This window comes from Salvelinus alpinus, chromosome 35 (assembly GCF_045679555.1).
Source record: "Salvelinus alpinus chromosome 35, SLU_Salpinus.1, whole genome shotgun sequence".
In the NCBI taxonomy this organism is placed as follows: Eukaryota; Metazoa; Chordata; class Actinopteri; order Salmoniformes; family Salmonidae; genus Salvelinus; species Salvelinus alpinus.
In genome coordinates, this window is record NC_092120.1 from 10,270,249 (window position 1) to 10,283,804 (window position 13,556).

General features: G+C 42.9%; 1 protein-coding gene across 4 annotated transcripts in view; it reads left to right on the forward strand.

The window, feature by feature from the left end:
• Window positions 1-13,556, forward strand: part of LOC139564509 (atrial natriuretic peptide receptor 1-like) — a 70,192-nt gene that overhangs the window by 41,468 nt on the left and 15,168 nt on the right. The window lies entirely within an intron of this gene.

Here is a 13,556-nt window from a genome sequence, read left to right on the forward strand (position 1 = left end):
TTTCAGGAACGGGTGTGGCTGAAATAGCCGAATCCACTACTATTGTATATATACTATAGGTTTACACCAGTTGCGGTCGGTGCCGTTTAAGATAAGGGAGGACGATTATTATTATTTTTTATGAGCATGGCCGTATTTCTATTACAGGATATTAGATGACTGTCATTCATATTCCATTCAACCAGCTCAATGTAACATCGATAGGTTTAGACTACTACATGAAACTCAAATGTTCTCTATACCCATCATGAGGTTGCTACCTAGCCTATGAATGAAAGTTTACAACTTAAGTGCACAAGTCGAGAGAAATGTTTGTAATCAATGTGACAGATAATCTTGCCTGTGTAGTTGATCTAGGATGTAATCATTAGTCCAACAGTTGCTAACAAGAGTTTCTTTTGGACAAATTCAGGTATATTTATTCCCGTTTCGTTCCATTTGCTTCCGTTTAAGAAAGGTTTTTCAACAGATTCGGCGGATTGAATACACTCCTGATCACCACAAACACAATTCACTTTCATAGCAGCCACATACCACAGGATGATCCCTTTGATCGTTGGATAATTTCTTATCGCGTTTATGCGCTCTCCTCCTCTAAGCTTTTCCCTTTGATTCTGGACTTCAGTGCACAACACATCAGTTGTCTGTGACCAGGCGAAAAAACTTTTCCAAGTCAAACTTTCATATCATAACTGCTAACCGCTACACACAGCCTACATCATTGTCACCATATTAGCTAACGTCAAGACAACATAGCTACTAGAACTAACGCCTCAGTAAACCCGCTACAATCATGCAGTACAGTGTACAGTTAGCAAGCAGTTTAGCAATTACACCGGTGGGGCCCAGTGGCAATAAATTAATAAAACCAAAAGCTTACCTTGACCTGGAAGAGTTCCAGTATGGGATAGTCATAGCCAGCTAGGTAACATAGCATCCCTCTCTGAGCCGGGTGTTTGAGTAGGCTAAACTAGCTAGCTGCATTAGCTAGCTAAGTAAGTGAAAGGTAAACAAATAAGAAATATAGCTAGCTCTCTCTCTCTCACTAATTTTTTCAAAATGTTTAACCTGTCTAGGAACGCCAACAGCCAATGAAATTGCAGGGCGCCAAATTCAATCAACAGAAATCTCATAATTCAAATTTCTCAAACATACAAGTATTAGACACCATTTTAAAGATAAAATTCTCGTTAATCCAACCACAGTGTCCGATTTCAAAAAGGCTTTTCGGCGAAAGCAGAACATATCATTATGTTAGGTCAGCAACTAGTCACAGAAAGCATACAGCGATTTTCCAACCAAAGAGAGGAGTCACAAAAAGCAGAAATAGAGATAAAATGAATCACTAACCTTTGATATTCTTCATCAGATGACACTCCCGGGACAAAATGTTACACAATACATGTATGTTTTGTTCGATCAAGTTCATATTTATATCCAAAAACCTCCGTTTACATTTGGCTTTGACTCCAAAACATCCCGTGAATTTGCACAGAGCCACATCAATTTACAGATATACTCATAATAAACATTGATAAAAGATACAACTGTTATTCACAGAATTAAAGATATACTTCTCCTTAATCAGATTTCAAAAAAACTTTATGGATAAAGCAAACCATGCAATAATCTGAGTACGGCGCTCAGAGACCAACACAACCCAGACAGATATCCGCCATGTTGGAGTCAACAGAAGTCAGAAATAGCATTATAAATATTCACTTACCTTTGATGATCTTCATCAGAATGCACTCCCAGGAATCCCAGTTCCACAATAAATGTTTGATTTGATCGATAAAGTTAATCATTTATGTCCAAATACCTCCTTTTTGTTAGCGCGTTTAGCCCAGTATTCCAAATTCATGATGCGCGATCACTAGGAGCAGACGAAAAGTCAAAAGGTTCCGTTACAGTCCGTAGAAACATGTCAAACGAAGTATAGAATCAATCTTTAGGATGTTTTTAACATAAATCTTCAATAATGTTCCAACCGGAGAATTCCTTTGTCTTCAGAAATGCAATGGAACTCAAGCTAACTCTCACGTGAACGCACATGGTCAGCTCGTGGCTCTCTGGGACAGACCTTACTCAATCCCCTCTCATTCGCCCCCACTTCACAGTAGAAGCATCAAACAAGGTTCTAAAGACTGTTAACATCTAGTGGAAGCCTTGGGAAGTGCAATATGACCACATAGACACTGTGTATTCGATAGGCCAAGAGTTGAAAAACTACAAACCTCAGATTTCCCACTTCTTGGTTGGATTTTTCTCAGGTTTTCGCCTGCCATATGAGTTCTGTTATACTCACAGACATCATTCAAACAGTTTTAGAAACTTCAGAGTGTTTTCTATCCAAATCTACTAATAATATGCATATGTTAGCAACTGGGACTGAGTAGCAGGCAGTTTACTCTGGGCACGCTTTTCATCCAAACGTGAAAATGCTGCCACCTAGTCCAAACAGGTTAAACTATTGTCTTTCTCTCTATTTAAGTCAACTACTCACCACATTTTGTGCACAGCAGTGCTAGCTAGCTGTAGCTTATACTTTCAGTACTAGATTCATTATCTGGTCCTTTAATTGGGTGGACAACATTTCAGTTCATGCTGCAAGACCTCTGATAGGTTGGACGACGTCCTCTGGAAGTTGTCATCCTAGGTTTTGTATTGAAGTAAAATGTACCCAGAGGAGGACAGAAACTAGTTGTCCTCCAGCTACACCATGGTGCATGTCACACCAGCCTTCGGTTTGGCTCCCCCTCCTGTCCAGCTCAGGCGTTCGGCGTCGCTGGCCTTCTAGCTGCTGCCGAACCTACTGCTGGCAAATGGCCTTCACACTTCACCTCACTCATCATTACACACATCTGGTTCCAATCCCCACTCTATCACTGTATATATACTCCCTCTGCCATTTGTCTTTGTCTGTCATTGTAAATGTTATTTGTTTTCCTGAGAGGACTCTCTTCTACTATTTCCTGAGTACTTTATATTTTTCACTTTGGGTTCACCCTGTGCCTTTTTGTTTATGAAGATATATGTTGAGCACAACAACGTTTGGGTTTCGTCCCACCTTGATCTATGGTGCTTAAATAAATTCAGTAGTTCTAAACCTGCGACTGCCTCCTGCATACTCCTCTCTACACCAATGACAGTGCTATCCTACAGAGTGCTGTTGAGGCTACTGTAGACCTTCAATTATTTGGTTACATGCGAATATAAACTCAGCAAAAAAAGAAACGTCCCTTTTTCAGGGCCCTGTCTTTCAAAGATAATATGTAAAAATCCAAATAACTTCACAGAACTTCATTGTAAAGGGTTTAAACACTGTTTCCCATGCAATTAATGAACATGCAACTGTGGAACGGTCGTTAAGACACTAACAGCTTACAGACGGTAGGCAATTAAAGTCACAGTTTTGAAAACTTAGGACACTAAAGAGGCCATTCTACTGACTCTGAAAACCCCCAAAAGAAAGATGCCCAGGGTCCCTGCTCATCTGCGTGAACGTGCCTTAGGCATTATGCAAGGAGGCATGAGGACTGCAGATGTGGCCAGGGAAATAAATTGCAATATCCGTACTGTGAGACGCCTAAGGGAGACATGACGGACGGCTGATCGTCCTCGCAGTGGCAGACCACGTGTAACACCTGCACCTGCATAGGATCGGTACATCTGAACATCACACCTGCGGGACAGGTACAGGATGGCCACAAAAACTGCCCGAGTTACACCAGGAACGCACAATCCCTCCATCATTACTCAGACTGTCCGCAATAGGTCTGAGAGAGGCTGGATTGAGGGCTTGTAGGCCTGTTGTAAGGCAGGTCCTCACCAGACATCACCGGCAACAACGTCGCCAATGGGCACAAACCCACCGTCGCTGGACCAGACAGGACTGGCAAGAAGTGCTCTTCATTGATGAGTCGCGGTTTTGTCTCACCAGGGGGGATGGTCGGATTTGCATTTATCGTCGAAGGAATGAATATTACACCGAGGCCTGTACTCTGGAGCGGGATCAATTTGGAGGTGGAGGTTCCGTCATGGTCTGGGGCGGTGTGTCACAGCATCATCGGACTGAGCTTGTTGTCATTGCAGTCAATCTCAACGCTGTGCGTTACAGGGAAGACATCCTCCTCCCTCATGTGGTACCCTTCCTGCAGGTTCATCCTAACATGACCCTCCAGCATGACAATGCCACCAGCCATACTGCTCGTCTGTGTGTGATTTCCTGCAAGACAGGAATGTCAGTGTTCTGCCATGGCCAGCGAAGAGCCTGGATCTCAATCCCATTGAGCATGTCTGGGACCTGTTGGATCGGAGGGTGAGGGCTAGGGCCATTCCCCCCCAGAAATGTCCGGGAACTTGCAGGTACCTTGGTGGAAGAGTGGGGTAACATCTCACAGCAAGAACAGGCAAATCTGGTGCAGTCCATGAGGAGAAGATGCACTACAGTGCTTAATGCAGCTGGTGGCCACACCAGATACTGACTGTTACTTTTGATTTTGACCCCCCCTTTGTTCAGGGACACATTCCATTTCTGTTATCACAGGTCTGTGGAACTTGTTCAGTTTATGTCTCAGTTGTTGAATCTTATGTTCATACAAATATATACACATGTTAAGTTTTCTGAAAATTAACCCAGTTGACAGTGAGAGGACATGTATTTTTCCCCTGAGTTTATTTAGTCAAAGTTTTGTCTAAAAAGGATAGCTTTTTTTTAATGTTTCACTATTTTTATGAAATTCACTGAGGAGCATGGTCCTCCCATTCCTCCTCTGAGGAGCCTCCACAGGTTTACACTGTAGATACCATTTATGTTAGATGATATAAGGTGGGAATATGCTTTATAACTGTGGATATGTCCTTTGTGGGGAAGTTTTTCCAAAAACAGAAATCTCCTCAAAGCAGGGAAAATATTAAATGGAAAGGATACATTAGCGGGCCATGGTTGTGTCATTTGGCCTTTTGAAGATCTTAGAAAATAAATAGAGAGCGTCAAAAAGAAACAAAACATGCCAACATTGTTATTGAACAACCTTCTTAATCTCCGCTGGCAGCTGGTTTGAAGCCCAGCCAAGGTCTGTAGCGGAAGTAAATTCATCTTCACGTTCGACTTCGAGCAAACACATTCCTGGACCACAAATGAATGTGTCCAAGCTGCTTGATAAGGACTCCATGAAAGTGCTAGCTACTGCCCTCATTCAATGCCATTTTGACTATGCTAGTACTTCCTGGTTTGGGGGCTTATCTAAACCTATGAAGGGGAAGCTCCAGATAGCCCAGAATAAGTTGATCAGGGTAGTTTTGAAGGTGAGTCCACGTACTCACATAGGCAGGAGCTGCTTTCAGGAACTAAACTGGCTGCCTGTATTTATGAGTATTTAGGAGTATTTATGGTCCTGCGCCCAGATATTTAAGTGATTACTTTCCTCGTGTTAGGGATGCACACAATCACAGCACCAGATCAGGTGTTGCTGATGTGTGCTTATACAGGTTCAGGAGTAATGTTGGGAAAGGTACTTTCTTGTATACTGGAGCCTCAGAATGGAATGAGTTGCATCTGCCTATAAAAACAACGTCCTCTCTGAACAGCTTTAAAAATAAAGTAAAAATATGTTTGATGTCCTCTGTGCCCATATGAATAACCCCTATGATGTAACTGGAATGATGAGATAGATGTTCTTCTTTTATGTTTTTGTTTTATTATTTCATTGCCATACTGTGTTCGATCTTGTATAGCCATCTTGTCTCAAGAGGACCACAATGGAAATAAGTCCCAGACTTTATTGTGTGTTATCCTCAATGATTTTATTCATGTGCATGTATGGCTTTTAAGTTTTATGTGTGCTTGTTTTTTAAAATGGTCAAATTAATAAACTAAACTAAACTAAAGTCCCTCAAATCCATTCAAAGTAATTTAATTGTGTTCAGTTCAGTAAAAAAAAAGTAATTTATCACAGAGTCCTTGGAATGTCAATAGATGTGTCAATCAGGTGACATCATTGTCTTTTAAAAGCAAATTAATCCATAAAATAACATCTTTATGACCACAAAACATCAAATTATTTTTGTAACTTTTTCCCCTGTGTTATACATTCTGGAGGAGGTAGTCCCCTTGCTGAACATGTGCATTTCTAAATTAAAGCATTTAATCATCCTTTTATTCATCACTGACCTAAGAGAGTATAAATTTAAGGATGAAAAATACATCTGGATCCAGTAAGGTGACCTTTTTCCTGTGCACCTAAAGTTGATGAATATGACCAAACTTCTGTTTGTAAAACTTCCATAAAACACAGCACACACAACTCAGTGACAACTTAGGTGATTGAGGAGGTCGTATAATGCTCAACATAGAGTAGACAAAGTCTCATCTATCGTTCATAACACATACATTGTTCTTTTTACCACATTTTTTGGGCGAAGAGTTAGACACAGCATCTTACTTTCTGAGGAAGGCCTCCATTGTGTTTCCTCTGCCAGTAACCCCCTCCCCCCAAACACACACACCTCACTGACTAAGCGCTGTGGTTACGTGTGTTTACCCAGACTTGTGGGTTTCACAAGTGTTTGACATTACTAATGGCCGATATAGAAGATGGTGGTCTCAAACCTTGTAGCAGGTTGTCATTACCCCTTCTGTCCCAGTCCCAATCCTTTGTGAGGGACCTGAAAACAGACGCCAAGTCCTAGCAACCTCTGTTTATTGGGACTTGAGGGGAATTTGAAGGGTTGGGCTGTTGATCTGACGTTTGTTTGGTTTGTCACAGAGTCAAGGGGTTACAGAGTCAGATTATGTGTGAGGTCACAGGAGACAGTGAAAGGCGCTTGGCAACAAGTCAAAGGTAACGGCAAGAACAAGTATGTTGAATCATTGGAACAGTACACATACTTGAGGAGGTGACAAGTCATCAGGGACATCTGATGGGCTCTCCTTCACTGCAGCCGAGGTGAGTAAAACATTTAAACGTGTTAACCCTCGCAAGGCTGCAGGCCCAGACGGCATTCCCAGCCGCGTCCTCAGAGCATGCGCAGACCAGCTGGCTGGTGTGTTTACGGACATATTCAATCAACCCTTATCCCAGTCTGCTGTTCCCACATGCTTCAAGAGGGCCACCATTGTTCCTGTTCCCAAGAAAGCTAAGGTAACTGAGCTAAACGACTACCGCCCCGTAGCACTCACTTCCGTCATCATGAAGTGCTTTGAGAGACTAGTCAAGGACCATATCACCTCCACCCTACCGGACACCCTAGACCCACTCCAATTTGCTTACCGACCCAATAGGTCCACAGACGACGCAATCGCAACCACACTGCACACTGCCCTAACCCATCTGGACAAGAGGAATACCCATGTGAGAATGCTGTTCATCGATTACAGCTCAGCATTTAACACCATAGTACCCTCCAAACTCGTCATCAAGCTCGAGACCCTGGGTCTCGACCCCGCCCTGTGCAACTGGGTCCTGGACTTCCTGACGGGCCGCCCCCAGGTGGTGAGGGTAGGTAACAACATCTCCACCCCGCTGATCCTCAACACTGGGGCCCCACAAGGGTGCGTTCTGAGCCCTCTCCTGTACTCCCTGTTCACCCACGACTGCGTGGCCATGCACGCCTCCAACTCAATCATCAAGTTTGCGGATGACACTACAGTGGTAGGCTTGATTACCAACAATGACGAGACGGCCTACAGGGAGGAGGTGAGGGCCCTCGGAGTGTGGTGTCAGGAAAATAACCTCACACTCAACGTCAACAAAACAAAGGAGATGATTGTGGACTTCAGGAAACAGCAGAGGGAGCACCCCCCTATCCACATCGACGGGTCAGTAGTGGAGAAGGTGGAAAGTTTTAAGTTCCTCGGTGTACACATCACGGACAAACTGAATTGGTCCACCCACACAGACAGCGTTGTGAAGAAGGCGCAGCAGCGCCTCTTCAACCTCAGGAGGCTGAAGAAATTCGGCTTGTCACATAAAGCACTCACAAACTTCTACAGATGCACAATCGAGAGCATCCTGTCGGGCTGTATCACCGCCTGGTACGGCAACTGCTCCGCCCACAACCGTAAGGCTCTCCAGAGGGTAGTGAGGTCTGCAGAACGCATCACCAGGGGCAAACTACCTGCCCTCCAGGACACCTACACCACCCGATGTCACAGGAAGGCCATAAAGATCATCAAGGACAACAACCACCCAAGCCACTGCCTGTTCACCCCGCTATCATCCAGAAGGCGAGGTCAGTACAGGTGCATCAAAGCAGGGACCGAGAGACTGAAAAACAGCTTCTATCTCAAGGCCATCAGACTGTTAAACAGCCACCACTAACATTTAGCGGCCGCTGCCAACATACTGACTCAATTCCAGCCACTTTAAAAATGGGAATTGATGGAAATTATGTAAAAATGTACCACTAGCCACTTTAAACAATGCCACTTAATATAATGTTTACATACCCTACATTACCCATCTCATATGTATATACTGTACTCTATATCATCTACTGCATCTTGCCATCTTTATGTAATACATGTACCACTAGCCACTTTAAACTATGCCACTTTATGTTTACATACCCTACAGTACTCATCTCATATGTATATACCGTACTCTATACCATCTACTGCATCTGCCATGCCGTTCTGTACCACCACTCATTCATATATCTTTATGTACATATTCTTTATCCCTTTACACTTGTGTGTGTGTGTAAGGTAGTAGTTGTGGAATTGTTAGGTTAGATTACTTGTTGGTTATTACTGCATTGTCGGAACTAGAAGCACAAGCATTTCGCTACACTCGCATTAACATCTGCTAACCATGTGTATGTGACTAATAAATTTGATTTGATTTGATTTGATGTGCTGTATCTCTAGCCACTTTAAACAATGCTGCTTTATATGTTTACATACCCTACATTACTCATCTCATATGTATATACTGTACTCTATACCATCTACTGCATCTTGCCTATGCCGTTCGGCCATCACTCATTTATATATTTTTATGTACATATTCGTATTCATTCCTTTACACTTGTGTGTATAAGGTAGTTGTTGTGAAATTGTTAGGTTATATTACTTGTTAGATATTACTGCATGGTCGGAACTAGAAGCACAAGCATTTCGCTACACTCGCATTAACACCTGCTAACCATGTGTATGTGACAAATAAATTTGATTTGATTTGATTTGATTTGATCTCATCAAGTAAGTACCCAGGTTGTTTGCTCTGCACTCCTTTCTCCTTCCCTCTTTCACCCTGCTTCCACATTTCCCTTTTATTCCCTCCATCTGTCCTCCATTACTGCCCGCCGGCTCCCTCTTCTTCCTTTAATCTCCTTGGCTGACCCCTCTTTACAAATGGCCATCCTTCTCTCCTCAATCACTATGAGTTGGACCAGAGCACACAAACAACAGAGATGAACACTTCAGGCAGACAGTGGGAGGGCAGAGCAGGCAGCAGCCAAGAACAGATGGAGTCTCCTCACACTGATTCTGTTAGCCCATCCGAACATAGGCAATGAAAGGCTGAGGGGTTTGTTTGGTTGCATGCGAAGACAATGCTTATTTTATTAATTTTGCCCACACCAGTGCATACTGTAACGTAAGCTGTTTGGTAGCTTTCGTTTATTGTTATGCTTCCGATTCAGTGCTTTTTAGTTATATTCTGTGTTATGTTTTGTTCGAAAGTGAAGACAGCTTTAAGTTGGTCTAGTGAAATACAAACCTTTCATCTGAAACTTGACTTCAGCAGTTAACTACAGTATATGACTCATATGAGTAATTGTACATTGTAAACTTGTGAAAATGTGTGAAAAGAATATTACAGTGTCAGAGGTGGATGTCCTGCTGCGTATGCCAGCTTGTTAATGCCAGTCTCCCTATCTTTTCTATCAGTCATTGTCCTTACTCATAGTTATTCCTTCACACCTTCTTCTCGTCTCATTATTTCCTGGTCTAGCGCTCCTCTCCTCTGTGAACAGTTCTCTAATTCCATCCCACGGGATTTGCCTTCCTCTTTTTCCTTCCTCCTCCACCAATCTGTCCATATTTTCACTGTCTTATCAAGGTGTTCCTCCTCACTTCACTCCTCTGTCAATCTCTGTCATATTTTTACTGTCTCAACGTGTCTTATCCTCCTGAACTCTTATTTTACCCTCTCCTCCTACATGACCTCTCTGTCTCATCTAAACTCTCTGTCCTTTGCCATGGAAAGATATAATTTCTCTTTTGGCTGTCATGTTGCAAAAAATCCCCCTAGACAAAAAGAGGAAATCCCCAAAATAGGAGAGTAATCTAATCAGGTGAAACCAGAGCTCCCGTGGCCGTGTCAGCAGGAGCCATCTACCTCAATCTCCCTCTGACGCCAGTCTCCACCCTCCGCTCATCCCTCTATCTCTCTCTTTCCATCTGTCTCCACCTCCCTTTCTCACCCCACCATCCATCACTCTTTGTCCTTTTTCTCTGCCCCTGTCTTCTGTGCAGTGGCCCTGGTCACGTAGGCAGCTGGTATTTCCAATGGTAGGTCTGGCCTGGGTCGAGCTGATAATGAGCTGTGTGAATCTGAAGCCTTGTCATCCGAGCCACAGTGGAGCACAGGGCTGGAGTGTAGAGTGCACTGTAGAAAGGAGACAGGCAGACAGGTGGCCAAAGGGGGATAGGAACAGAGAGAAATAATGAAGCACTGTTGTGCTTGTGCCCTTTGGTTCATCATGTGTACGGAAACTCTACAGCTACATGGTACATGGTACATGGTAGGCCCCCATTGTTCCAGAAGTCTTTGGTAACTGGAGAATCTTGTCAATGCTATTAGTGGGCAACGGAGTGCCTGTAAAAAGGATTGACAGAGACCCTACAGATCTTAGTCTAATAGCATTTAGCGATAGAGACCCTTTCATGTCATTCATAACTGGAGGTCTTGCTCTCTATTTCTCTCTTTCTCTCTCTTTCTTTCCCTCCCTCCCTTACTCCCTATCTCTCCATCAGAGGCTAAGGGAAAAAATCCCATAAGTCTAGATGAATAATGAATACTATACATTATTCATAAGTAAGTCCTAGAATAGTAATTTTTTTCCATCCTTAGTTACTTATATATTTGATGAAACAACTATGTTTATTTGATGACTGTTGTTGACTGATATGATAAGGTTCAAAGTAAACACAGATTGCTGTACATTTTTGGACATGACAACAGGTGTGTGCCATCCTTAGTTAGCTAGGCAGGGGCTGTTATGTATGCAGAACACACTTTTATCCAGGGACATAAGCCGCAGGTGGTTTGCAGACTATTTCACGGCTGCCTGGGTAGAAGAATGCCATAGTTATTTCTCACAGTAAATGCAATTATTTCAAGGAGAGGTGCTTGTGGGGAGGCATTAAAAGCATTCCAAAAAATATTTCTAATTAACCGATGAATTTTTTTACAAAAGTAATCACATTCTTCTCCAATGCAAGGCCAAAATTTCAAGCCTGTGTTTTCAGACAATAGACGACTAAGTAGAGTGAACAAAAAACAGCCTGCAAGTTAACCTCCTGGTCAAGCTGATGAAGAGCTGCAATATCATATCCCACTACAGTGAGTGCTCCCACTTCACGTTTAGCAGCAGTGATAATAAATACACAATATATCACCTATTCCCATGTGTTCACTCTGTAGATAAGAACAGAGGCTGTTTATGTGCCTCTAATGGAGCTCTATCAGCAGCTGCTCTCATGGCTTCACAGCAGCTAGGGATTGTAATCACCTGGTTGCCACCATACATATCAATAAACTACACTGTGACTCGGTGGAAAATGAAATGGTGCCGTGACACTTCCACTGTGCACTTTGTTAACGGTTATTGTTATTCATAAGAGTGCGCTGTGCTTTCCCCAGATTTAAAGTCAAAGTACTTTCCAGTTATGCCCTGAATCAGAGAAGTGTTTGATTGTAGGTTTCATTAATGTCTAGGGGCGCACTGCGACAACCTCCATTGTGTTGCTAGTCTTCCCTCCGTGTGCCCTTTTCAAATGCCTTGACAGTTGCCTTGTGCATTCATTGGCTAGAACCCTAAAAAACACAACATGCCACTAATGTGGACTCACCTCTGGCTTTTTCATGGACATTTTCTTTCAGACACTTGACCTTTTTTTCTACCTTGTCAAGATGTTTCTGGAATCTTTTGTTTGACTGCAAGATCTTCTTGTTATACCCCAACAAAAATAGAACCAGACGAAAGCGATGGACAGATTTCCACTGGTCTAATGTCCATTGTTTGTGTTTCTTGGCCCAAGCAAGTCTCTTCTTCTTATTGGTGTTTTTTTGTTGTATGCGTTGTGCAGTCTTGGATGGAGGGAGTTGACACCTGATTTAGGAATAGGCAGCCCAGGAGCATGTGTCTGGAGACATCTCCCCCAGGTTAGCCGTCAGTACGGAACAGGTCATGCAATGTTCTTTCAGATGTTAACTTCCTCCATCAGGGACACACTGCTGTGCAAATCAAACATACTTGGAAAGTTTTTAGTTTAGGTAATTAGAAGGATTTGAACAGTGAGGGGAATAAGATGAGACAAACAGGATGTTTTACTGTTGTTGATGATATATGAATTTACATAATGTACCAAGATACTGTATATACAGTACATAAAGATAGGCAACCAGTATAGACCTTATACATAGAGAGAGGGAGGATGTCAAGATGGAAGGATCAGGTTACAGCTGCTTTTCTCTCTGGCTTATGTTCCATTAACTAATGGGCCTGGATGGGTGAGAGAGATTCAGACACTTTAGGAGGACAGTGGAAGATGTATAGAACTTGCTTCTTCATTATTGAAAACAGCATGTTTTGGCAGTACAGTCTTCATCTGATATACTGTACTTCCAATACGCATCACTCATGATGTTACATCAATACAGTCCATTTACCAAACTAACACACTTGCTGTCAAGCTACTGAGCTGTACCGTAGCTCACAATGTGCCACCTTTCTCCACATGAACTGAATGCCTGCTCTGATTGCTAGCACATTGTGCAAATGCACAATGACAGCAGTAAGAGGTTTGTGAGGCTAAGAAAAATGGATGGATGCATACATGGAGAGACAGAGGGATGGTTAAAGGCCACTTTTTTTTACTGTAAATGTATCTCCATTATTTTATATCCTTCCCATACCTAGTTTGCCTTAACACAGACAGACCAGCCAGGGACCATCCCCCAAAGAAGTGCTACTCCCAATTCCTGGAAGTCGTGATGACGTCACCCACATAGCACCCACATGACTCATTGGTCGATGTTAATTGTATAATGTTCTATTAAATAGGTACTAAATCATGACTCCACTCCCCTTACTTCCACACCTTAACCTGTCCCAGACAACCAAACACCATGCAGCCCCCCATGCAGATGCTGGTCAAATGTCATTTTCCCAGACCAACCACAAGGTTAATCATTCTCTAACCACTGCACTTCTGTGTGTGTGTGAGTAGGGCAATAACGTCTGTGGGAAAGTGTGTGTTCTTGAGTATGTGCGTTTGTGCACGCGTGCATGCTACCCTATCTTCTGCATGTCCCTCTAGCCGA